Below are 27,369 nucleotides of genomic sequence, written 5' to 3'. Positions count from 1 at the left end.
ATGCATGAAGATATGTACATTTCTTTTTTTCCCTTTTTTTTTCACATATTTCAAGTGTTTATGTCTCACAACTTTGATGATTATAACTGACAACTAATGAAAACCCCAAATTCAGTATCTCAGAAGATTAGAATATTACAGTACAAAGAAAGGTTTTTCAGAAATCTCGGCCAACTGAAAAGTATGAACATAAAAAGTATGAGCATGTACAGCACTCAAAGTTGGGGCTCCTTTTGCCTGAATTACTGCAGCAATGCGGAGTGGAGTGGCATGGATCCGATCAGTCTGCGGCACTGCTCAGGTCAGTGCTTTAAGTGGCCCAAAAGAGGTGCCGGTACTCTATTTTTTTTCCGCCTCCCCTGAGGTAACAACAACTATATTGAATGGGTTTTATATACAACAGTCAACAGACAACCTTATACAAAATAATAAATCATTTTATTAGTTTGTGGATTTGCTTGAGCTAGAAAGAGCTACTGAACATAAATAAAATGTGCAAAAAGGTATTGAAATTTTTTTTTTTTTTTTTTTAAATGACATCAGAAACAGCAGTATGCGACATTACGTGATGGCAGAGCTTCAGTTCATCCTTTGTCTTTTTTTTTTTTTTTTTTTTTTAATAAATAGGACAGGGGGAATGAATGAGAGAAAGAGGGGGAGAGAAAGAAAGAAAACCAAAGGGGAGAAGAGACGGTGAGAAGGGGGGGGAAGAGAGAGAAAAAAAAAAAAAAGAACTCCTGGGTCACCTGTATGGAGAAAAAAAAACAAACAAACAAAAAAAACAAACAGAGGAGACAGCAAACAACAAAGAGCAACATAATAATAGAGAAAACAAAGCACCATCACAATAAACTAGCTAGCCATAGATATCAATATTTACTAAATAATAAACGATATTGTGCAGCACGCAAGATAGACAGCGCACAGTGTGCTTTGAGGCAGCAGCCAAGAAAGCTTTAGTCCGCGTCTGTGAATACCCATGTGTGCATACCTGTGTGGATCAGCATGCTTGCATTCCAAAGGTTTCTCCATGTAATGATCTGCTAGGGAGTGTGGGGGGGCCACAGCCCCGTCCTCCAGGGTGTGAAGCGGGTATGGAGGAGATCAAAACTCCAGACATCCAGAGGCCCCCAGAATACAAGAGACCATGGAAGACCAACAGAGGGGCAGCCGCGCCACTGTTCCAGTAAGAGCTGAGGAGAGTCCCAGATGAGGGCTCGCCCAGCAGCCGCGGAGCAGAAGTCAGGGGGAGTTGCAGTGACGCGCCCGTGAGCTCCGCCGGCCCCCAGCTGCGCCTGAGTGACCGAGCCCCAGGCCGAGAGGCCGGGGGCACCCCACCTCCAAAGGGGGCCCGAGCGAGCCCCAGGCCCCAGGCCCCGACAAGCGGCCGCCAAGGAGTGAGCCGGTGTGTACCCGGACGCCCACCCCCAGACACAAAGAACCACCAACACACCGACACCTGAGGGAGTCCGCCACCGGCAGGGGAAGTGGTGGTGGGTGGAGATAGGCCTCCAAACCTTGGAGGGCCTGAGGTGTCCCCAGAGAGGTGGCGTCTGATACCCAACCTGACATATAGACACAGACATACAGGCACACACAGACACAAACATCCATTCCCACCCTCATGCTCTCATATGCACTTACTCCACACTCAACCAACGTGGAGACAGACATAAAGAGACGCTGTACACACGATCACACTCCCCAAGCGTACTCTACAAACCGGGTCTAGGTACCCTTGCCCCTGGAGGGGGGAATTGCACCCAGACCCAGGTGGTGTTACCCTTTTCCCTGCGGTGGGGAGAGGCAGACCACCCCGACTCCGCAGCAGCAGGGAGGCCCCACACCCCAGACCGCAGTCGGACGGCCAACTCCTCCTACTAGCCCTCCCGCTCCAGCAGGCCGCAGAGAATGGGGGTGGGAGAAGACTCCAAACCTCCCTCCACCCGCTCATTGTAGTGTTGATGCATGTGTGTTCTAAGGTGCAATTAAAACCCAGGAGGGCATGGAGCTACCTGCCATGGAGCAGCAGGTAAGCGCATAGTCCCTCCTGCTAGCCCTCAATGACTAAGTGTATTTAAAATTGAGAGGTGGGCAACGACGTCAGGGGTGAGGTATACACCCTGATGGTAAATTGGACTCCGTGATTGTGCCCACCCCCAAGATCCTATATGTATGTGTAATGAGAGTGTGAATAATGTGAATGTCTAAGTTGTGGGATAAAATTGAGGCAGAGGCAGCCAGAAGGGGACAGGGGGGGGGGGGGGGGGGGGGGGGTAGCCTCCTCTGCACCCTGGTGACATACCCCCACTCCAAGGCCCTGCATGTGTGGGTGGTTGTGGAGGAGCGGGAAGAGGGAGGCAGCTGGAGATGGGGAGGGAAGGACAAAATTTTTTTTAACAAAATGTACATAAAATAAATTATAAACTAATTTGTATTTTGCTCTCTCTCTTGAGTCCCTGCTGGTATCAGCAGCAGCACTTGTAAAGTGTACCTGAAGAGCTTGGTAGTTCTCCCATACTACTTTCACTGTTCTCTCACTTGAAGCAACCCAAACATAATAACCATAGAACAGTAGAACATAATCTTGAGTCTTGAAGATGGTTCATTTCTTTACCCCTGAAAAATATACAAAAGCAGATTCAGCAAAATACAATCACAGTACACCAAATGAAAAATGAGAAATACTGTACAAATCATTTTACCTAGAAAAGGCTCCAGCACGTTTTGGGCTCCACTTTCCTTTCACTTTGGGCTTCGCAGTTTGTGGATGCTGCACTTCTCCTCCCTAGTGCCAGCCATGTCTGCACATATGTTTGTGCGTTAAACTGATCCAAGGGTGGTCCGTTGCATTTCAGGAAAATCATATTTGAAAGCCTTTTGATGTCGAGAGAGTTTCTTTTATCTGTCAAAGTATCATTCATTGAGCTGAAAGCTCGCTCGCATTCACTTGTTGATACTGCAATGGTGTGGACAGCTGTAAGAAGCGGCTTCAGGGCTGCTGGTGTCTTGGAAGCTTTAAGGTCTTTATACTCCCTAAATCCTAGGACACTTTCCCTCTCCCCAACTCTGAATCTCTGACATAAACGTCTGACCGCTGCATCCCCATATTGAATATCTAGAGATGCAGGCCAGGAGTCAGACTGGAGGACCTTGATGTCTGAGAGGAGGTGACTATCTGTCTTTTCAGATGAGGTTTTACTGACATGCAAGGAAGTTGTTGGAGTCATCCTGCACTTAACATTTTCAGCCAGGCTATGGAAAAATTGGCCATGGTTGATTTTTATAACCCTCTGATTTTCATGCAGGCATACATTTCTGAAGATTTTCTCCCTTTCAGCTTCAATGGCAGTTTGTGTGTAGGGACCAGGTGTGGATACCATTGACTCAAACACCCGGATTTGTCGGTCCAGCTGCCTGTCGGCTTGATCCAAAGTCATGTCCCGTCTCTGGAGCATTCTTGAGAGGTCACTGAGTTCTGTGAGAGCGTCATACATGATGCCAAGATTGACCACAAAAGAAACAGTAGTGAGAACATCATTGAGTCCTTTGTATTTTGCTCTCTCTTGAGTCACTGCTGCTATCAGCAGCAGCACTTGTAAAGTGTACCTGCAGAGCTTGGTAGTTCTCCCATACTGCTTTCACTGTTCTCTCACTTGAAGCAACCCAACGCACTGATAAAACACGGCCTATCACAAGGAGACGTTGTCCAACATTGTGAGCACTCTCAGTTAACTCCCTTTGGTTTTTTTGGTGATGCATGGTAGAGGGAGTAAAGCTGATCTAAGAATATTTTAAAGTGGTTGATTCCTCCTACCTCCTTCAAAACATCACAAACTGCCAGTTCCAGTCTGTGATTGAGTCGCCTTGAGTCGCCTTTTGTTGTGATTTGGCGCTATATAAATAAAATTGAATTGAATTGAATTGATTGGAACAATGCCAGACAAACAGGTAAGGGAATTTGGAACAAAGCTGCGCAGCAACTCCTGCTTTCCTCCCAAGCATCACTGAGGCTCCATCACAAGCAAATGCCAACAAATGTTCCTGTAGGTAGTGAGGGTCAAAGCCATTATTATGAAGACATCCTAACAGTGCTTCAGTGATGTCCTTTGCTGTGGTCCCCTGCAGCTCAATCAGTTCAAAAAATATTGTGTCTGGATTTTCACTGGAAATAGCTGACCGCAGGCACACGACAAGCACAGACTTTCCACTTATTGTAGTGGATTCATCAATGAGCACACACAATTTTCTTTCATTCATCACTATGTCATTGACTACCTTCTTTTTCATTTCAGCTGCAATGTGATCCAGTATATTTGCACATGAGTTATTAGAGTGCAAAACTCTGCCCATCTTGACACCATTTAAGACTTGCAACTGGACATCTATTGGCATGTCTGTAAAGGCACGCCCATGCTTGCCAATCTTATAAGCTGTTCTAAACACATTGAAAGTTGAAGCGTAGTCAGCCTTTCTCATATCTTCAGTGTGTTTTTGCATTGTATTTTGTGTTGCCTTCTCTTTTATTTCAACTGCTTTCTTGTGATAAATTGAGTCTCTGTGCTCTTTTATTTTCTTTCGTAGTGAGTTTTGTTGTGCAGCCTTGTCCCTTCCAAAAGACGAGATTAAGCACCCACTCCACTCCTGCGACACTCTCTGCCCTTGCTGCATGTCCACGCGAGCACAAACTTGACTACACACACTACAACCCAACTTTTGATTTCTGCTGATCAGCCACTTGTAATTTGTGGAGAAATACGGGACTTGTGCTTGGGACCAACATTCTGGCCACTCATGCTCGCTAACGCGGCTGTTGTCGTCGGTAGAAATGGTGTCATTCTCGTCCTCGTCGTCGCAAAAAGTGCCGTCGTCCGCGGCTGCGGCACTAGTGCAGCTTTCATTAGCTTGCGTCTGACCTGCAGCGATATCATTCTGGCTTGGTGGGGTGTCAGCCAGCGAGTCCTCTGATTCTGACCTTGTTCTTTTACTACTCAGAGTCTGAAGCCAGGAGAGCATATTAAGTGTTCATTGTTTTTGTATTTTAACCGAGCAGCTGTTTGCGCGTTTTACACACCCTCTCCGGACCACGTTGAGTTGTTGACATGACAACGGCAAAAGCGACGCATGCGCTTTTCACTTGTAAAACACATTGGTGTATGGGTAATGTAGTCTCTGCTCTCGGTGGGACGAATTAGGAAGCGTGCTTGTGAAGGGCGCTCTGTAAAGCGGCAGCGCAGCCAAACGATTATAACAGATGTGCAAATGAGAGTACCGGTACGCTAAAAGCACGTTCTGGGCGCATGGAGAGGTGGCGGTACTCTCAAGAGCTATATTTAGAAGTGGCGGTACTGAGTACCGGCGCGTACCGGCCCACTTAAAGCACTGGCTCAGGTGTTATGAGAGCCCAGGTTGCTCTGATAGTGGTCTTAAGTTCTTCTGCACTGTTTGGCATATCGCATCTTCCTTTTCACAATACCCCATAGATTTTCTGTGGGGTTAAGGTCAGGCGAGTTTGCTGGCCAATTAAGAACAGGGACACCATGGTCCTTAAACCAGATACTGGAAGCTTTGGCACTGTGTGCAGGTGCCAAGTCTTGTTGGAAAATGAAATTTGCATCTCCATAAAGTTGATCAGCAGCAGGAAGCATGAAGTGCTCTAAAACTTCCTGGTTTATGGCTGTGTTGACAGTGGAGCAACACCAGCAGATGACTGTAGCTTGCCTCCACCAGTGTATGAATGTGAGAGTATTGTAAAGCGCTTTGGGTGCCTAGAAAAGCGCTATATAAATCCAATCAATTATTATTATTATTATGAGTAGTAATATACCTGTACCTTTTCTTGCCCTTATAGGGCTTTGGAGCGTGATGTCACGGGGGTGGGCGTGGAAAGAATTTTGGCCCGATCCGCCATTTTGGGGGTCTAAGTGAAAAAGGAGCGAAAGCATAGCCATGGTTCGTTCTTGCTGTGTGGTCGGCTGCAATGTTCGATCGCACGACCGGCAAGAGAATAAGCTTGAAAAGGGTTTGTCTTTTCATTCTTCCCCAACCTGGAAGCAACACGAGGCAGCTCGTGTATCGATGTTACCAAACGAAGGCGTCCAGCCTGGATAGCAGCTGTGAGACGAGCTGACGTGCAGTTCTCTTCCATCTCCAAATATCTGTTGGTGCTCCGGACATTTTCATTCCGGTAAGTTCTAAATATGTTCATATCTTTATAGCCTATTAGTTTTATTTTCTATGCGCTCTGAGCTCATAGCAAATTAGAACAAACATCCTACTGAGTGATTTTGCAGAACTACCTTCTATTTATAGAGTTGCTAATTATTTGGCATTATTGCAGCAAACCAGCCCATGAAATGGATGAAACATCGTGACTGAGTTCCAGCGCTACATGAGGGACCTGCTTCAAACAAACCACCATGCCAATCAGATTACTTCTTCCATGTGAGGGTGAAGAGGTGACCCTTCTGGATAAGATGGTGAAGGTTTGCTGCGTTTGGTGAACAGTGTGATAATAAAACCAGGGAAAATGAAACCTGCTCCTGTTAAATATTCTTTAGTCTTTTGCTGTATAAATAGCTGTATTTTTTCAAAAGACACAGTAAATAAAGTAATGTTAGTAGTGGGTGATATCATGTAAACACTGTCATGATTTTGTGTAAACATTTTGTCATTTGTAAACTATAAATGACATCATCATTGTAACTGATGTGATGTTCTATGAAGTGGTTTTAATTTTAAAAAAAGAGGCAAAAATTAGTTTGTTTCTTTATTCAACTTTTGAACAGCGGGACTCAGTCAGTACATATTCAGTAAATGCAAATTATTTACACGGCAGTGCACTACAGGCATAAATCTAGACCCCTAGATAAAACATGATGGCATTATAGCAGTGACGACTCCTCCACAGTAGCAGGTGGGGTTTTTCTTTTTTGAGGACGGCTCCTTTTACCTGTCACTACAGATGGTCTGTGAATGTTTTGATCAAGAGCCTTTTTTGGGCAGCTGAAGAGGAGAAGTCCATCTTATGGCCAACCTCTGGCTGTATCTTGGTCACATTACCCAGCAAAACCCAGTATGCAGGTTCATCTGTAACAGTCCTTGTGCCACGGATCAACACTGTTGCTTCTACTTTAAACAGAAGAGCAGCGACGTGGGTGCAGGTCTCCGCGACTCCGGCCTTGCAGGTGCAGCGGGCGGCTTCAACCTTCCCTGTGATGCTCACAATGACCCATGGCTGCAATGCTGGTTCATTCAGTCTTTGAGAGTGCAGGACCTGAAACACACACAGACAAAGTTCATTTAAAGACAAGAACTATGAGCCAAGGCCGACACAAATGTGTTTAATCTACTTTATCATAAATGTAACAAAGTGTTTAGAAAGTTAGCACATACATGTCATTTTTCATTTCTTTATGTGTCCATCGCTGCAGGTTATAGTGTAAACCTGCCTGTTCTCTGTCAGAAACCTGCCTGCAGAAAATGAACCTAAAGTATGTAATGCAAGGATGCCATCACTGTAGAGATGGAGAAAGCATAAAGTGACAATTATGAATCACTTAATATGATAAGGAGATTCTGCAGGTAATTAATCAATGTATAAAACTAAAATAAAATGTATGAATGAATTTATGCTGCACTAATGTGAATGTTCGGATGGAAATCAAACGCATTTTACTCGCAGTACTCGAGCTGACTTACCTTTGTTTGAATGACGACTTGTACGCGCTGACTCCACAGATAAGGTACGAGAATATGTCAGGCTACGTCAATAGCGGTTGGTCTCCAGGGTTTTTACTCCACGGCCGTATTTCATACGGGTCCACATTTCCAATGCACGCTATTTTCTGCAAGTACAGCTGCTTCGCCTCTGGACGCAATCGGTCTCTATACAGTCCATTCTCTTTTGAGCTGCTTTTAAGCATCTTGTAATCGTCGATCCAACACAGTGTGTTTGTTTTGATTCGTAGACCCCGAAAATGGTGCCGCGCTCCCACAATGCATTGCGGCGTGACGTCAACTCCAAAGCCCTTATCTACTAGTCACACAAACATACTGCAACAATAAGACTCAATGATTAGACACATGGGTTACAGGTGGGTCCACAACAGTCATCAAAACAAGTCATAAAAAGAATACATGCTGTTTCCTTATCAAGAGCATCTGAGGACACACACCCTAACGTTCACAAAGAAAGGTACACTCCCCAACTGCACCTCTGTAGTTTCCACCTTTTCTTTACAACCTGCTCTTTATCTCTGCATGTCAGAGGGCAACTGAAACCAAACCCACTGTGGCAGGGCGTGGCCTGCGGTGCCGTGCAGGTGCGTCCGCCTCCTCTGCACGGCACCGCAATCACGCCCCGCCGAATTAAATATTGTACTGGGTCCTGTGGCTGGGTTGTTGTGGTGATAATGTTGAGCGGGCAGCGGGAGAGCTGCAGCTCTGTGAGCATTGTGAACAGCAACCGTGTGAGTCAATAAAGTATGCTGGAAAGCATGAATTTGCACCTGGTCGTTTATACCCACCTATATAAAAACACCCCATCAGACACACGGCATTTTCCTACTTCATAACTGAAAGAAATCTCCGTCCCGGGTCATCCGTGGATCGGGTTTTCCTCCGAGGCGTGGGCACCTATAAGCAGAGTTTTTGTCTTTACCCTATAAGATTCAAAATTATTCAAAGTAACACTCAGGTTGTCATGGTCCTGGGCCATGTTGGCCCAGTATTCTTAGTTTTCTTGTATGTTTGTATTTTGTTCCCTATTTAGGCCATGTTTCCTGAGTTGCCCTGTTGTGTTGTTCCCTAAGTGTTTTCCCTTTGTGGCTTTTACCCCCTGTGTGCCCCTCTGTGTATCTGTGAGCCCTCGTCTCTCCTTATGTTTTATTCCATGTTTTCCCCAGCCCGTTATGACTGTGTTCTCCCCGTGCTCTCTCCTCCTGTCTGAACCTCTGTACTTCCTGTTTGACTCTGCCCGTCTCCCGTCAGTGTTATGTTCACCCCGCCCTGTCTCGTTATGGTTATCTGTGTCAGCTGTGTTCCCCGTGTGTTCCCACTTTCCTCGTTAACCCTCTGTGTATTTCTGTCTGCGTCTCCCTCTGTTCGGCGTCGCGTTCTCCCTCATAGCTGTGTGATTTTTCCCCTGTGGCTCCTTGTACTTTAGTCTCCCCAGTTTAAGTTTAGTACTGTTTTTTGTGTTTCACTTTATGCCAGCATTAAAGCTGTGTTTTGAGTTTACGTTTTTGTCTCTGTGAGTTTGCGTTTGGGTCCTCTCCTGCCTGCCACACAGCCGAACCATGACACAGGTATGCCGTTCAGCAGGTTAGTTACGACGTCGGGAGTAGTTAGGAGAACAAAGTGACACAGAGACTGTTCAGGTTGCTTTCCCAAAATCAACTCAAAGGTTTATTCATCATACAACAGTTTATATAGAGGAAAAAGGTTCGTGTGTCAGCAGATTCTCAGTTCAAACCGATACAGACCAAATAAGGAAACGTCTTCCTGCCCTCTGAGCAAAGAAGTATCCTTTGTGTAGTTTATCAGTTCAGCTACAATTTATGATTATCCCAGCGAAATACACTCCTAGACATAGAATACAGAGTTCTTTCATTAGTGAATTCTGAAACAAACCACCTGGCCTTTAACAAGCCTTTTTCTAAGAGATAAAGAAGGGAGGATGGGAGTAAGGAAGTGATCGCTGTGGTATTTTCGACCTTGAGGTACCAGCCTGTGATTCTTACACATTAATTCTTGGGTCACAGAGAAAGAGAAAAACAACTAGTAAATGGGCCTTATTGAGTAACAGTTTTCCTGTATAATATCACTATAAAGCAATATCCTGTAAATGCTACCATGGTATCAAAATATCACAACAATAACTGCCCTCGCGATTACAGCATTTTGGTCGGTCGGTCAGCGAGGCCAACATCGTTCTTTTTTTAACATGGACTTCATAAATGGTAAGTAAAGCAAGACTATTATTGTAATTTTTAAATGTATATCATAGGATATTCAATCTGTTTTCTTTTCTAAAACAAAAGCCTGATTTGTAGGAGCACGTGAGAATGGGCCAGCAAACGATGACATCTCGTAGCCCTTCTGCTCAAACAGCCATCAAATTGGCAGAACTGGGTACAAGCAGCACCACAACAGAAAGACTGTGAAAGGGATGCTGGCCAAACTTCAGTCTCTGAAGGTCTGTCCACGAACCCTACATTTGAAGATTGGACTGAAGATGCACCATATTGTCAAAGTGGAGCGCACCCTCCTCATCACCACAACTCTGGACTATGGACACCGACGATGAGGAAGATTTTTTGTATTTTGACGACTCCCCCAACATCGATGAGGTAGACTGGGCATGGCCACCCTTCCAAGTCCCTGAGAAATTACCCAAATCACTATGGGTTAAAGATGAGGACTTACACTATGTATCCACAAAATCGGTTTCAGTATGGTGATGAATTGTGAAGTAAGAATTCTTTTATGTAAAAAAGCATTTTTCTTTTTGTATATAAATAAATGTTGCCGTTGTGTGCTTCAATTTTAGTTATAATGCGCCAAATCACTACAGCAGTCGGCTCAAGGCAATGCCAACCAGAGTAAGGATCTTGTTAGACAACCGAGATAAAACATTTTCTATTAAAACCCGCACTATTATATCGTATTCCAGGAGACAGGTTCAGAACAACTTCTCAGTAACCTGCAGACAACATCAAATTAATTTAATGGTGCTTTTTTAGACACTGATCTGAAATATAAAAGTGTGTGTTAGAAGCAGCTTTGCTGGATTTGTTTTTAACTTGGTGAAACAGTGTAAATCTTTTTTTTTCTTCTTAATTCAGCATTTTTACAGTTTTTAACTGTGTAGTCTTACCGTCTTTCTGGCAAAACGTATGCCAACTTGTGAAATGAGAGCATTTCTGGCAGTTAGGCGTTGATTATGCAAAAGAGAATAGCAACAATACAGCGTGTGTCTCTGCACCAACACATCCGCGGTCCTTTCACACGGAAACCACGTCTGTTACAGGCAGCGCTTCATCAATGTCTGACTGCCAGTGCTGGTTATTTAAAGTGTGTTTAAAACGTGACTCATTTGTTGTTAAAAAACAAAAACATTTCCTCCAGATATGCAATGTTACTGATTTAAAACATTTATATATTTTCAAATTTTTTAGTTGGATGTCAAACATATGAAAGACTCTGAAGCATATTTATATAGCAAAATTCACAATGGTATAACCATGCTGAACAAAAGAAAACCTCAGCATGCACCAATGCACACAAATGCAGGCCTTTCAACTGTATGTTACAGTTTTTTCTGAATGCTTAAACCCTAACTGTGATTCTTACAGCACAATTTCTAAAACTATTAATACTTATAGCAAAACCACTCACTGAGTTTGCAAAACTAAAAGCAGAAACACTGCTTTGCACTCAGTTTGCCATTTTGTAGCGCACACTTTGCAAACCTGTAGCTACAATCCACTGCACAGCACTCTCTTTGCAGAACTGTAAAAACAACTCACTGCTTTACACTCAATTTCCAAATGATCAACGCACTCCTAGCAAAACTATACACATTTACGGCCATTATTTACACTCATTTGCCAACTGTCTGGCACACTGTCACATGTGAAAACTTTTTTAGATAATTAGTTCACTTTGCAATCAGCCTAAGCACTATAATACAGGTAAGCTAGGACACATGTCTCAATACTTAGGTCACTTTTGCAAAACTCTTCACACAATCCTCCTAACTGACCGTCAGCTTGGCAAAGCAGTTCATTTCACATTCAAAATGCACTACAACTACCAAAACACTTCATTCAGGTCTCAAATAAACTCATTCTTCCAGAACACTAGCAAAGGTTGACAGCCGACAAACACACTTTGTCACCCACAAAACAATGACCTAAAAACACTAACAACATGTAGCATTACAGTGTTTCTTGTGTAAAACAAGGACACATCTCTGTTTATAATTTCAATATATGTTACTGGAATGAATCAGACATCATGCAGAATTCGTTAATATTTGTTTATGTATTTTTATGTTTTTGCACTAAGTAATCCCAAAATACAAGAATTTGTATACACACCATCCACTGATACACATACAATAGTAATGCTATTCTACTCGGTCTTCTCCATTTGGCCACAGGTTCTCATCCACATCACATCTTATGTCATCTTGGGTAACACACCTAGGAAAGAATCTTCTGGCTGCCAGAATTGAAGGAGTTGAAAAATTGAAGGAGTAACACCTGTGCAGATGTTCATCTACAATGAGAATCAGCTGTGGCTGGTTAAACTGCATTTTTAGATTTAAAATATGTTTCAATAAAATATTGCTGTTGGATTTTGCTCTTTTCAAGTTTTGCATTGTGTTATTGTTTTGGCCATAAGTTTAACATTTTTGAAAACAGTATGTAAGCACATGCAAAATGTCCTGTACGTACAAAGATTTTTGGCAGTTGTTGTGTCTGAGTGAGAAGATAATTCATGAAATTTGAGAGATGTAGTCATTGAATGCATTTTGTGCCAAAACAATGATAACTGGTCCTCAGTTTAGCCCACATAGACTTCTGTTGTGCTCACTGTGTGAGGACTTTTGCAAAAGTGACCTACAGTTTTTTCTGAATGCTTAAACCCTAACTGTGATTCCTGTAGCACAATCTCTAAAACTATTCAGACTTATAGCAAAACCACTCACTGAGTTTGCAAAACTAAAAGCACAAAAACTGCTTTGCACTCAGTTTGCAATTTTGTAACACACACTTTGCAAAACTGTAGGCACAATTCACTGCACAACACTCAATTACCAAATTTCCAACACACTCCTAGCAAAAGCATACACATGTATGGCTATCATTAACACTAATTTGCCAACTGTCTGGCACACTTTCACATGTGAAAACTTTTTTAGATAATTAGTTCACTTTGCAATCAGCCTAAGCACTATAATACAGGTAAGCTGTGTGTGCGGAGTACAATGGAGCGAGCAGAAAGAGTGAGAAGTAGAGGAGGCCGAGGAAGAGGACGTGGAGGTGAAGAAGTAGGATGAAGAGGACGACAAGGACAAGGAGGAGCAAGAGGAGGACGAGGAGGGGGGAGAGGAAGATGAGGAGGGCGGAGAGGAAGGGTAAGAAGAGTAAGAAATAGAATTGCTGATGACATCAGAGCTACAATAGTGGACCATGTAATCAACCGTGGAATGACCCTGAGGGAAGCTGGCCAACGGGTCCAGCCTAACTCGAGCCGCTACACTGTAGCAAGCATCATAAGGACATCTTGAAATGGGAATCAGTGAGTACAGTCACTTTGCACAAAGATCTGTAGCACTGCCATATGCCAATGAGAAACACACCAATACCATTGATGTAAAAATACTGAAATTGTTACTTTACAGAATTGCTAGATGACCAGATGCTGGGGCAGAGGAAGCATGTTCACTGCAGACCAAGTAACCCATATAGTCATTATGGCGATTGCAAATAATCCTATACTTGGAAATGAACACTTGTGGTTGTTTTGATGTGTTTGAATAAACAGCAGTACTTGAAGTTTGGATCCCTCTATGCTTATGGATCTATGACAGAAGTATGAGCTCAAACTGACATAGCCTACCTTGTGCACAGAGAAAGCAAAAGCCAGATGTGTTTTGTATTCATACCATCAGTGTGCAGTTGGCGCATTGTGTGCTTAGTAGATGATGGCTTGTGTGTACTGTTTGATACGGAAACACCATTTTTACGAAGGTGTGAAGAGTTAATCTAGCTGTGTTTGCTTTTGCAAGAGAACTACAATGTTTTGATGATTGGGTGACAGGTTTTCTTATTTGTGTGAAGAGTTTTGCAAAATTAGCCAATAGTTACAAAAAATGTGCTTACAGTTTTTCCCAAATGCTAAAACACATGTCACAAACGTTACCACCATGTTCCCCAATGTCCAAACACAACACCCTTCTCTAAAGCTACATAAACACAACCACACCTTCCCACTGCAAAACTCAAACTCCCACACCAAGAGAGCAGCTCGAAGCTGTCAAAACTGTAAACACTATACACAGCATTACACACTACAGCAAAACAATTGAAAACACAATGCTCAATTTGTGAGAAGGTTCTTTGTTTCATAACTGCCAATGCATATTTTAGAAACTATACAGTAACGGATCGTCGTAGATCTCTGCAGAGGATTAGGCATTTAGATTTGTGAGTTTCATATGAGTAGTATAAATCTATAGAAAATCCTGCATGTACGTACACTACTGTAACACAACTCAATGCAAAAACAGAATCTATTGCACACAACAGTAATCTTGAAAACATGAACAGGGTGTGAAGTTTTTTTATTTAGTTATTCACACCACACACACCACAATCACTGTGCGGCATCATGTCGCTGAGCTGTTGCTCGCATCTCGTCCGTAATGATGGTGCGAGGTTGTCTTGCTCTCCCTCCTGGACCTTCTCCTCTCCCATGTTGGCATTCTCCTCTTCCTCGTTGGTCGCTCCTCTTCCTCCTCTCATTTGAACTCCTCTTCCTCATTGGCCTGCTCCTCTTCTTCCAGGGCCAGCTCTTCTCCCTCCTCTGCATCAAATTCCTCTTCCCCTGACTCTGCCTTCATCCATTGTGTTTGTTTGGAATCTTCAGCATACTGTGCACTCTGAACTTGCTTTTACATGTGGGTACAGCATTAGCAACAAGTGTCTTCAATTTTGAGTCATTGTGTGTAGTGAATGACGCCAGGTGTGTTCCCTGTGTTCAAAGATTGGTGACTGTGGCAAGCATTTTGCATCACATGGGCTTTCATTTGAGAATATGAGCAGAGTTGTTTTGCAACATGTGTTTTAGCAAGGAAAAATGTGTTTAGATTTATGAGTACAGAGGGTTGTGTTTTGTGAATTGTGTCTTCATGTGACATGTGTTTATGGTACTGGAATATGGTGGCTACATTTAGTAAATGTGTTTAGACTACTGGTCATTTGGGTTACAGGATTGGCTTTTGTGTTTTAGCATTTGAGAAAAACTGTAAGCAATCAGAAAAAAACTGGAAGTATTGAGAAATGTGTCCTAGCGTCTGTAAAAAACTGTAATATGATGGCTTGTGTTAACTGTTGGATACAAAAATACCATTTTTACAAAGGTGTGGAGAGATAAGCAAGGGTTGTTCGCTTTTACAAGGAAACTATGTTTTGCTGATTGGGTGAAGAGTTTACTTATTTGTGTGTAGAGTTTTGCAAAAATAGCCAATAGTTACAAAAAATGTGCTCAAGCCATCAGAAAAAACTGTAAATCCAACAAAGAGTGAAAATCCAAAAGCTGCAGCAATCCTTTGTATTATTGATGTCTCGCTCTCTGTGTGTGCATGTGCGTGTGTGTTCGTGCTCACAGACGGGACATCATGACAGGAGCTTTTTTGAACGCATTTCCAATCAGCTTTGTACAAGACGTGTAGTTCATACATTGGAATAGATGTTTTCTTCTTGATACTTTCTAAATATGAAACTCAAAAGCTCCTAGAGCTATTTCCATGGGTGAGAATGTTGATGTTAGATTCTCTTTTAAATCAGGTTGTGATCTTAAAGTCACTCTCACTGCACTGATTTTACAGTAATGTGCAACAGTTGTAATGTCAATTACAATTCCAAACTGCCCTTTTCTCCAGTGAGGGTTATAATGAACTTTAAGTTGTTCTATTGTGTGACTGCACATGGCCCATCACAGGACCCCTAGTAAGCTGTACAGCAGAAATTTCAGTTCACTTTTATCTATACAGCACCAAATTACAACAGTCACCTGATAGTGAGACTGTTAGTCACACACATGGTGGACAGAAAGTAATTTTTGAATTTAGAAAAAAAGAAAATGACTCAATTAACATTTATGCTTTTATTTATTATTATTACACCTTTTTCCAGTGCTCTTACATATACGACAAAGCATGTATGGACTGTGTGGGGGACCGTACCTTAACTGTGAAGCTCACCTATTTTGTTTATCATACGATGTCTGTGTGCATTACTTAATATCAGTATGGAAAGCAGTTTTTATCAAACAAAAGACAGAAAACTTCCCAATATGTGAAGTTACAGCAGAGCTTCTTTTTCAGTCAGTGTACTTTTAGAGCATCTACACTAGCTCATGTACTCAAGTACAATCAGTAAATGTACTTTAACATTTGAGATTCTGAACAAGTCTTGCTTAGGTGATGTGAACTATTTCATGGACCTTTTTTTTGTATTATGCATCAAACTTACGCAAATCAGTTGTCACTTATTTGATCAAATCAAGGGAGAAGCAACTCCTTTTTAGCTTCTGTGATGCATATACTTCTCACACCTTAAACTTGATGTTAGTGCTATTGAAGTTAACATGTCTCATGTTACCATCTTGTATTTCTAAAACACAGCCTTGGCATATGATAGGTTTGTAGCTTAAACCTATTCGCTGGAACGTTCAAGACAATTTAACTACACAGCAAAAGCAAGACACGAGTAGGCAAAGTTCTTTGTGTTACTCATGCATGAGGGAGGCCTGCCTGGAGCCAAGTGTCGTTCCACCCACTTGACCTCCGTCAGACTCTCAGCCAGGTTCCCTGTAACACTCCTTTTATTGTGGTTACATGAATATGCATAGGTTCATTAACATATGACGTTTCATATAGGTATACATGTGGACAAAGAATACCTTGTCTGTGTGTGTCGTGTAAGTGTGTGTGTGTGTGTGTGTGTGGGGGGGGGGGGTCAAGATGTGACCCCATGAAGACTCCCCAAAGCTGGTCCATCAGGAGTCTAGCGGTCCATCTAAACAAAAGGCTCTTATACTTAACCAGATACAGAGTAGGTGTCCTTCTATACCATAAATCAGTAAGAGCAGTAAACTCTCTCCTGACCTGCAGTTGTGTGTGCATGCCAGAGTGCTCTGGGAGTCTCCACAGACTACTAAGGATCAAAGCTCTACCAACATGACATTGATTATAAAACTCTAAGCATAAATGAGAATCAACAATACAAATCTAACAGCATATGCCCTGTAGACTCTCAGATGGAAACACCAATGATTTAAATATTCACAAATTTCATCAGTCCATCTTTAATGTCTTAAGTTTTGCTGTTTTTATGTTTTACATTAAAAAAATTCTATTTTAAAATGAAAGCAAAGTGACATGGAAAGATATTTTTCCTTAATGATGTTGCTGCAGCCATCTCAAATACTAATTATTCTGGGATTTTTATTGTCAAACTGCGATTTTCCAAATGTGTGTGGAGTAAAACGACCATTCTCTGATCATGCAAATGCAGTGACCAAGAATCATTCAGGATTAACGACACAAACTGTTTCGATGGCTGAAACAGTTTGTCTCATAGTTCTCACACGTGACCATTCGTTTCACAAACACATTCGTCGTCTTGTCTGTTTATGTGGTTTTTATGAAACTGATTTTCAATAGTGCAACTAGCGTCTAACTTTTCTTTGCTCTCCAGTTTAAATGCATGAATTTGCAGGCTTTATTGAAACTGTCACAATTTAACACTCAAAGCCATAAACAGAGTTGTTCTGTGTTTCTACAAACACTGCTTCATATATCAACAGCTCTGAAAACCCCCTTTTTTAAAGTAATGTAGAACATGATCTCTCTCACTCTCTGTGTCTCTAAAAAACCCAACAAACTGGCAATCACCTCTAAACAAGGGGTGTAGGTTATGGCTCTTTATCAGCCGCAACACCATGCAAAACATGGATGATGACTCTTTTACCAAACCGTGTTGCTACCCCCAACCCGCAGGCTCCAGGTGTCTGACCTCTAACCCTGGTTGCCAAATGTGCCTGCGAGGCCCTTCTTTTTACCACCAGACTAAGTTTGTAGTCTGATCTGCTAATATTATTTTATTACAGCGTAAGGTGCGTAGGTTACCACTTTGACTTTCTTACTTTTTTCTTTACATTTCTGAGCCCATACATGATCAAACTTTTACTTGAGTATTTCTGACACTAGCAGCTAAACTTCTACTTAAGTAAAAAAAAAAAAGTGCCTGCACTGTTGCCACCTCAGTTGGCACTTTTCTAGAGCTTGTAGAATTTTTCACATGGACACTGTGGGATTATAATATTCTCTTATGCTATGTTATACCCCTAATTAAAGATTGTGAAATTATTATGTAGTTTTAGTTTGCAGTATTCTCCTGAATTAGAAGGTGATAACTATTACAGTTATTAAACTGATTTGTATTACATTAGACTGCTGATTCAGTGTGAGTGAATGATATTGTTTATGATGCATTATACTGCTGTTTTCAGAGAGTCAGGACTTTGCTTCTTCTGATAGTAGAGGAGACAGAGAGCACATCACCCCCACCGTTGTTGAAGGCAGACAAAATAGGGCGCCAAGGCCATAAGTCAGGCTCGCTGGGAGTTAGAAAGAATGTGAATGTTTAGGTTTTCTTCATGCATGTCTCCCCATCCGGATGGTTTATGCTCATGAAGTGTTGAATTGTATGGAATAAAAGATTGTTGATTGAGCATTTATATGCCGAGTAGTGTCCTTCCTTCAGCCCAAAGAGCGAAAGAATTGGGAGAATTAAACAATTTGGTGCCTGGTGACCCGGATCTTTGGTGTGCTGAGGAAGGCAGATTGGCCTGTGGTGAGATCGTGAGGCGAGGCGAGCAGAGGACCGGTCCAAATATAAAAAGCTAAGCACAGCCTGTTGTAAATACCAAATGTGCATATTGGGCTTTCCAAATTAATGTGTTCGCTGAGTTACACGTATTTTCGCATTAAATTGTCGGTGTCTGGTTTTCGGTGCGAGATACTAACATCATAAGTTGAGGCTGAATTCCAGTGTCATAGGAACTGGCTCTAGCAAGAAACTAAAAACATTCTACGTTGAGACTAGAGTTGCAGCCCACGTTACCTTCCACATTTAATTTTGTGTATGACTGGCTTCTGTTGCAAGAAACGGGGAAAATTTCTAAGACGCGGCCAAAGTTCAACATATGAAATAGAGTCTGGCTTGTGGTGCGCTTGCATTTCAAAGGTGAGCTCAGAGGTTTCTGTGTGTGTTTCTGTGTGTGAAATATGAACATGGTGACAGTGACGGTTGATGTGTGAATTGGAGGGCACTAGAGCGGAGACACATTTTAGGATCTAAGGTTGACGCCTAGTGGGCCTTGTGGATTTTGTCCTAGGAGTGGTTCCCTCAACTGGTAGTTCGGACGCGACCCGGATGTAACTAGGATAGCAACCTTGGAGGGACCTAAAAAAGCTTTGTCCTGGGGTTGGTTCCCTCACCGTACTTTGGACACAAGGTACGGTCCAGCGGCGTCTGGTGATCCAGGTTTATAACCTGAGGACTCAGGGCTCTCAAATAATAACAGAATAACACTGAAACCGCTGTGCAATCACGGGTTTACATTTATTCTGGACTAGAGCAAGACACGTTTTGAAATCAAAGGTTAAGTTCTATATTAGTCGAAAAGGTTGCATTCCTCGTTTCAGTGGTTGAAATTGTTGATTGCTTTGTGCCTGTCCCCTGACGAGTGTGGAAAATTAAAATAACAGAGAGTAAAGAGGGAAATTTGGAGCCACATAGAGATAGACGGGCGTAATTGGGTGTGATACTCTGTGGTGTAAAAAACTGTAAGAGGTGAGTAGTGGTGTGAAATATATTGGGTTATAAATCTGACGTAGAGAATGGAGTGTTAAGAAATATACTCTAAAACACTTCTTCAGTAAAGAGTCAGAGAAGAGAAACACAGAACTTCTTCATCATCGTTTATTTGTATAGCACTTTAAGAACACACCAGGCAGACCAAAGTGCTGAACAACACCGATCAAACCAACAACCAAATTAAAAATACCATCAAATCATTACATACAATAAAATTAATAAGAAGGTGTCAGTTTCCTACAGAGTTAAAAGCCAGGGAATAAAAATAGGTTTTCAATCTGGACTTAAAGACCTGCACTGATGACGCTTGTCTAATTTGGAGGGGAAGGTTATTCCAGAGCATCGGATCCGCAATTGAAAACGCTCGGTCTCCTCTGCATTTCAGCCGCGACTTAGGGACCGACAGCAGCAGCTGCTCAGCTGAACGGAGCGAGCGAGGAGGAACATGTGGCTTCAGCAAATCAGATAAGTACACAGGAGCCAGACCATTTAAAGATTTAAAAACCAATAAAAGGACTTTAAAACGAACCCTAAATTGAATGGGAAGCCAATGCAAGGAAGCCAGAACTGTCATGGTCCTGGGCCATGTGGGCCCAGTATTCTTAGTTCCTTGTATTTTTGTATTTCGTTCCTTATTTAGGCCATGTCTTCTGAGTTGCCCTGTTGTGTTGTTCCCTAAGTGTTTTTCCCTTCATGGCTCTCTCCCCCCTGTGTGCCCTCTATGTATTGATGAGCCCTCGTCTCCCTTTGTGGTTGTTTCATGTTTCCCCAGCCCGTTATGTCTGTGTTTTCCCCGTGCTCTCTCTCCTCCTGTCGGAACCTCTGTGCCTCTACATGTCATGTTCAGTTCACCCCGCCCTGTCTCGTTATGATTATCAGTGTCACCTGTGTTCCCCGTGTGTGCCCACTTTCCTCGTTTACCCTCTGTGTATTTCTGTCTGAGTCTCCCTCTGTTCGGCGTCGTGTTCTCCCTCATGCTGTGTGTGATTCCCCTGTGTTCCTTGGTGAGCTTTATGTTAGTTTTTCCCAGTTTAGTTTTGTATTGTTTCTCGTGGCCAGCAATAAAGCTGTGTTTTTGAGTTCATCCCCGTGTGTGTGAGTTTTGCGATTGGGTCCTCATCCTGCCTGCCACACAGCCGAAACATGACAGAAGAACACGACCACAACATGGACCCAGCAGTTCACAACCCCTCCGCGGACCTCCAGTACGACGCGACCATGTCGGACCCAGCAACACAAGAGAGGGAGATCCTCCAGACGGTGGAGTCGCTATGTGGTAGATGGCTGCGGTGCTCCGGAGAGGAGGAACGGGAGGAGTTGGCCCGCCAAGTGGGAGTATGCGTGTCTGTGTTTCCCTGGCTATGGGAGGCACTACACCCGCTGATCACCGACCTTCTCGTCACCGCTCTCCAACTCCGTCCGCAGCCACGGCTGCCTAGTGTGCAGGCTATGCCGCCAGAGCCCTGCTGTTGTCCCGTTTCCCCGCTGCTTCGCGAGCCAGAAGCAGTTGCAGTTGGAACGGTGAGGCTCGCCACCGACACACCTTCCGCTCGCGCCCCGTCGGCTTCCGCGTCTTCACCGCGGTCTGGCCGCACGGCGTGGCGCATGGAGACGACGGAGGCCATGGACTTTGGCGAGGAAGAGCGGCAGCAGGTGTTACGGGCTTATCGGGAGGACGAGCTCCGGTGGAAGCCCTGGCTCATCTCGGAGCAGGACCTCTCACCTGCTGCACAGCCTACCAGCCGCTCGCCGTCTCCAATCCGCTTAGACTTTACTTCGCCTGCCTCATTTCTGGCAAGGATGTGGGCGGACGACCGGGAGATCGCCGCTACATCACCCCCTGCATTGGTGCCATCAGCGCCCATCGCGCCAGCTACCAGAAGGGGGCGGCGCCGGCGCCGCCGTGGCACCGCATTAACTCTGGAAATCATGGAGCCCGGTCTCTGTGAGCAGCAGCAAGCAGCTTGCACCCACGTAGAGGAGGAGCTCCGGGGAAAGCCGTGGCCTACCCCCGATTGTCAGCACATCTTTCGGGGAACACGCCTGGCTCTCGGGGGCCCTCGGAGCCGCCAGGGTCTGCAGCCTCTCACAACTCAGTTAGCTCCCTCGCAGCCCTTCACAGCTCAGTTAGCTCCCTCGCCGCCACCCTCAGTTCAGTTAGCTCCCTCGCCGCCACCCTCAGTTCAGTTAGCTCCCTCGCCGCCACCCTCAGTTCAGTTAGCTCCCTCGCAGCCACCCTCAGTTCAGTTAGCTCCCTCGCAGCCACCCTCAGTTCAGTTAGCTCCCTCGCAGCCACCCTCAGTTCAGTCTCCAGTGCCGCCTGTAGCGCAGGCCCCAGTAGCTCCAGTGCCGCCTGTAGCGCAGGCCCCAGTAGCTCCAGTGCCGCCTGTAGCGCAGGCCCCAGTAGCTCCTGTAGCCCAGTCCCCGATAGCAGTACGGTCCGCTGGTCAGCTTAACATTCAGCCAGGGGTCTCAAATCTCTCTGGCTCTGCATCAGCTCCTGCTGGGAGCTCGGATGAGCTCATCCAGGACTCCGCGGCTCCCACGCCGCCACCTACCTCGTCAGCTGGAGGGTCCGAGGGGCCCGTTCAGCCTCCTGTCTCCGCTGGAGGGTCCGAGGGGCCCGTTCAGCCTCCTGTCTCCGCTGGAGGGTCCGAGGGGCCCGTTCAGCAACCTTCCTCGTCAGCTGGGGGTTCTGGAGAACCGCACCAGCCTCTTGCCACGTCAGCTGGAGGGTCCGAGGGGCCCGTTCAGCCTTCTGTCTCTGCTGGAGGGCCCGAGGAGCCCGTCCAGCACCATGCCACATCAGCTGGAGGACCCGAGGAGCCCATCCAGCCACCTTCTGCTACGCCTGGTCCAGCCTGTGCTTCGTCAGCTGCAGCTCCGGCCTGTGCTTCGTCAGCTGCAGCTCCGGCCTGTGCTTCGTCAGCTGCAGCCTCAGAGTCGTCATCCTCGCCTGGTCCGGCTCCGGCTTCAGCCTCAGAGCCTTCGTCTGCTGCAGCCTCAGAGCCTTCGTCTGCTGCAGCCTCAGAGCCTTCGTCTGCTGCAGCCTCAGAGTCTTCGTCTGCTGCAGCCTCAGCCTGTGCTTCGCCTGGTCCCGCCTTGACTGGTCCCGCCTCGACTGGTCCTGTGCCCACCGGGCCTCGGCCAGTACGCCTGACACTGGAGAGCCGCCGCCGCTGCCTTCCACGCGGCCGGCCTCCTGAACTGCTCCGTCGTCTCCTTCGCCGCCGCCGCTGCCTTCCGCGCGGCCGGCCTCCGGACCAGCTCTGCCACCTGTGCCACCCGCCTGGTCGGCCCCCCGACCGTGTGACCCGTGAACTCTTGTGCCTGTGGGCTCTGGGTCGGCCCCCTGAACTTTATTTTGACTATGGTCATGTGCTCCCGTGTTTTCTGTTGTTTATTTTGTTTCCCGTTCTGGTCCCTCCGTCCTGGTCCCCCGCCTCCCGCCCTGGGTGGGTTGTTTTCTGTTTTTGTTTTTGTTTCTCGGGTTTGGGCTGTCGGGAGCCAGCCCTTTAGGGGGGGGTGATGTCATGGTCCTGGGCCATGTGGGCCCAGTATTCTTAGTTCCTTGTATTTTTGTATTTTGTTCCTTATTTAGGCCATGTCTTCTGAGTTGCCCTGTTGTGTTGTTCCCTAAGTGTTTTTCCCTTCATGGCTCTCTCCCCCCTGTGTGCCCTCTATGTATTGATGAGCCCTCGTCTCCCTTTGTGGTTGTTTCATGTTTCCCCAGCCCGTTATGTCTGTGTTTTCCCCGTGCTCTCTCTCCTCCTGTCGGAACCTCTGTGCCTCTACATGTCATGTTCAGTTCACCCCGCCCTGTCTCGTTATGATTATCAGTGTCACCTGTGTTCCCCGTGTGTGCCCACTTTCCTCGTTTACCCTCTGTGTATTTCTGTCTGAGTCTCCCTCTGTTCGGCGTCGTGTTCTCCCTCATGCTGTGTGTGATTCCCCTGTGTTCCTTGGTGAGCTTTATGTTAGTTTTTCCCAGTTTAGTTTTGTATTGTTTCTCGTGGCCAGCAATAAAGCTGTGTTTTTGAGTTCATCCCCGTGTGTGTGAGTTTTGCGATTGGGTCCTCATCCTGCCTGCCACACAGCCGAAACATGACAAGAACCGGAGTGATGTGATCGAATTTCCTACTACCGGTTAAAAATCGCGCCGCTGCATTTTGCACCAACTGCAGGCGTGACAAGGTGCCCGACCCGACCCCTTTTAAAAGGGAATTACAATAGTCCAGACGTGAGCTGATAAAAGCACGAATAAGAGTTTCCAAATTGGGGTTGGAAAGGAAAGGCTTAACCTTCGACAGGCGTCTGAGGTGATAAAATCTGATTTCACCACCCCATTTACATGACCTTCAAAAGTAAGCGCAGAATCAAGTTTAACACCAAGATTAGTGACTGAACTTTTCAGATGAGAGGTCAAATCACCAAAATCAACATCTTGAGAATCAGTAGAGTGATGTGGGCGACCATTAAAATTCAAAAAATTATTTGCCATCCATAATTTAATGATAAGGTTTCCGAAAGAGACTCAGGCGCAGGCCAGGGTTTTCCTTTAAGCGAAGGACAGTGCGTTTATTTACAGTGAACACATACACCAAGTGGCTATATACAACATGCAGGGGAAACGGGTCCGGGTCGCCAGGGTCCGTGGGAAACAGGGTTGGGAGAAGGGTGTTCCACACTTTCTGTACAAAAACGTTCCCCCTCAATCACTCCTCTCCGCATCGGGTTCCAAAAACGATCTACACACAAAACGTCGGGTTAGCAGGATAATTATAAGAAATTCTCAAAGTACAGGTTAGCAGAAACACAAGTCTAACTGACACTGATAGCTCAACGATCCAGCGAAGACTAGTGCAGACTCGCCATCTAAGTAGTGCAGTAATCAGCTGGGATCAGCGGCCGGTGTGGTGATGAGCAGGTGTGTGGGCCAGCAGCGGGAGCCTGCAGTGAGCATCGCCGTGGCGAGAGAGAGAGAGTGAGAGAGAGAGGGCGAGAGCGAGAGAGCAAACAAACCACAAACATATTGCCCAATAGAGGCTTGACCAGCGGGGCACAGGGACCATGACAGTACCCCCCCCCCTCAACGGGAGCCCCCCGGCGACCCACCAGGCTTACCAGGATGAGACTGATGGAAGGCCTGCAGCATACGCTTGTCCAGGACAGCGGCCCGCGGAACCCAGGACCGCTCCTCAATGCCATAGCCCTCCCAGTCCACAAGGTACTGGAAGCCACGCCCGCGGCGGCGAGAGTCCATAATCCGCGTGATGGAATAGGCGGGCAAGCCGTCCACAAGCCGGGCGGGTGGAGGGGGCCTGGAAGGAGGGCACAGAGGGCTATTCCGGACAGGTTTGATTTGGGAGACGTGGAACACATTGTGAATCCTCATGTTGCGCGGCAGCCGGAGTTTCACAGAGACGGGGTTGATCAGCGCCGAAACCTCAAACGGACCAATGAAGTTTGGGTTGAGCTTCTTGGACTCAGTCCTGAGAGGAACAAAGCGTGTGGACAGCCATACCTTTTGTCCCACGCTGTATGCTGGAGCTGGTGTGCGGCGGCGATCTGCGGTCTGTTTGGTTCGGTCCTTTGTGCGCAGCAACGCCGTCCGTGCGGCCCGCCAAGCTCGTCGGCACCTACGTAGATGGGCCTGGACAGATGGTACAGAATGCTCACCCTCGACAGAGGGGAAGAGAGGTGGCTGGAAACCCAGTGAAACCTCGAAGGGAGACAGACCAGTGGCGGAGGAAGTCAGACTGTTATGGGCGTACTCAATCCAGGGTAGTTCATCACTCCAGATGGACTGGTTGGAGGACGCTATGCACCGCAACATTGCCTCGAGCTCTTGATTAGCTCGCTCACACTGACCGTTGCTTTGGGGATGGTAACCGGAGGTCAGACTGACCTTTGCTCCTAATGAGGAGCAGAATTCCTTCCAGACGCCAGACGTGAACTGGGGGCCTCTGTCAGACACAATGTCTTCCGGGATCCCATGCAAACGAAACACATGACGGGTAAGCAGTCGTGCGGTCTCCATGGCCGTGGGAAGCTTGGGTAGAGCTATGAAGTGGGCAGCTTTAGAAAAACGGTCTACGATAGTAAGTATGAAAGTGTTGCCTGCTGATGGCGGCAGTCCGGTCACAAAGTCCAAAGCTATATGGGACCACGGCCTGGACGGAGTCGGCAGGGGATTGAGCTGTCCAGCGGGCGGCTGATGAGACGGTTTATTCCGGGCACAGGTCGCGCAGGCGGAGACGTACTCCCGAGCGTCTTTAGTCAGAGAGGGCCACCAGAAGTAGCGCTGGAGGAAGTTGATAGTGCGGTGGACCCCTGGGTGGCACGTAAAGCGGGCAGTGTGGGCCCATTGAAGTACTTGAGAACGTACTGATTGAGGGACGTAGAGCCGTTGGGCTGGCCCACCTCCCGGATCCGGTTCCGACACATGAGCCTCCCGAATGGCTGCTTCGATCCCCCAGGAGATGGCGCCCACGACACAGGTGGCGGGGAGAATGGGAGCGGGCTCAGTGGGGTCCTCCGAGACTGAGAACTGACGGGACAGGGCGTCGGGTTTGACATTCCGGGAACCGGGTCTGTAAGAGATGGAGAAGTGGAAACGGGTGAAAAACAGGGCCCACCTGGCCTGTCGGGCGTTGAGCCTCTTAGCTGATTGCAGGTATGCCAGGTTCTTGTGGTCTGTCCAGACGAGGAAAGGCTGAGCCGTGCCCTCCAACTAGTGCCGCCACTCCTCCAGGGCTAGTTTTATCGCCAGCAGTTCCCGATCCCTGACATCATAGTTTCTCTCTGCAGGGGACAGACGGCGGGAGAAGAAGGCACAAGGGTGGAGCTTACCATCCTTCCGTTGCGACAGAACCGCTCCAACCCCTGAGTCGGACACGTCGACCTCGACCACAAATGGCTGCGTGAGGTCGGGTTGGATCAGGATGGGGGCTGAGGCGAATCGTTTCTTCAGTTCTTGGAAAGCTACCTGAGCTTCTTTGTTCAACTGAAAAGGAAGCTTGGGAGAGGTTAGCTGGGTCAGCGGAAAGGCAACTCGGCTGAAGTCCCGAATGAACCGCCGGTAAAAGTTGGAAAACCCAAGGAACCGTTGCAGTTGGTGCCTATTAGGAGGTTCCGGCCACTCAACAACGGCTTTTACCTTCACAGGGTCCTGGCGGAGGTTTCCTTGGTCGATTATGTACCCCAGGAATGCAACAGTGGAGACGTGGAACTCACACTTTTCTCCTTTGACGAACAATCGGTTTTCGAGGAGTCGTTGCAGGACCTGTCTGACATGGGTCTCGTGCTCGGATTGGTTTCTGGAAAAGATCAGGATGTCATCTAGATAGACAAAAACAAAACGGTTAATGAAGTCTCTGAGCACGTCATTCACCAGGGCTTGGAACACCGCAGGGGCATTAGTGAGACCAAAGGGCATGACAAGGTACTCGAAATGGCCAAGGTGGGTGTTGAAGGCGGTCTTCCACTCATCGCCCTCACGGATGCGAACCAGATGGTATGCGTTTCGCAAATCCAGTTTGGTGAAAACAGTAGCCCCCTGGAGGAGCTCGAAGGCCGAACTGAGGAGCGGCAGAGGGTATTTATTTTTTACTGTGATGTTGTTTAATCCGCGATAGTCAATGCATGGCCGGAGGGTTTTATCCTTCTTTTCGACAAAGAAGAAGCCTGC

The 27,369-nt window shown here is 46.1% G+C and overlaps 1 pseudogene; it reads right to left on the bottom strand.

Moving 5' to 3' along the window:
* Nucleotides 1-2,613: 2,613 nt before the first annotated feature.
* LOC146614456 (E3 SUMO-protein ligase KIAA1586-like) lies at nucleotides 2,614-8,455 on the bottom strand (annotated as a pseudogene).
* Between the last annotated feature and the right edge of the window lie 18,914 nt (nucleotides 8,456-27,369).

This window comes from Diplotaxodon limnothrissa, linkage group LG17, assembly GCF_057381915.1.
Source record: "Diplotaxodon limnothrissa isolate DT_005_m linkage group LG17, D_limnothrissa_male_GT1.1, whole genome shotgun sequence".
Taxonomy (NCBI): Eukaryota; Metazoa; Chordata; class Actinopteri; order Cichliformes; family Cichlidae; genus Diplotaxodon; species Diplotaxodon limnothrissa.
Note: the sequence above shows the minus strand (reverse complement) of the source record. Positions and strands in the feature narration are given on the sequence as shown.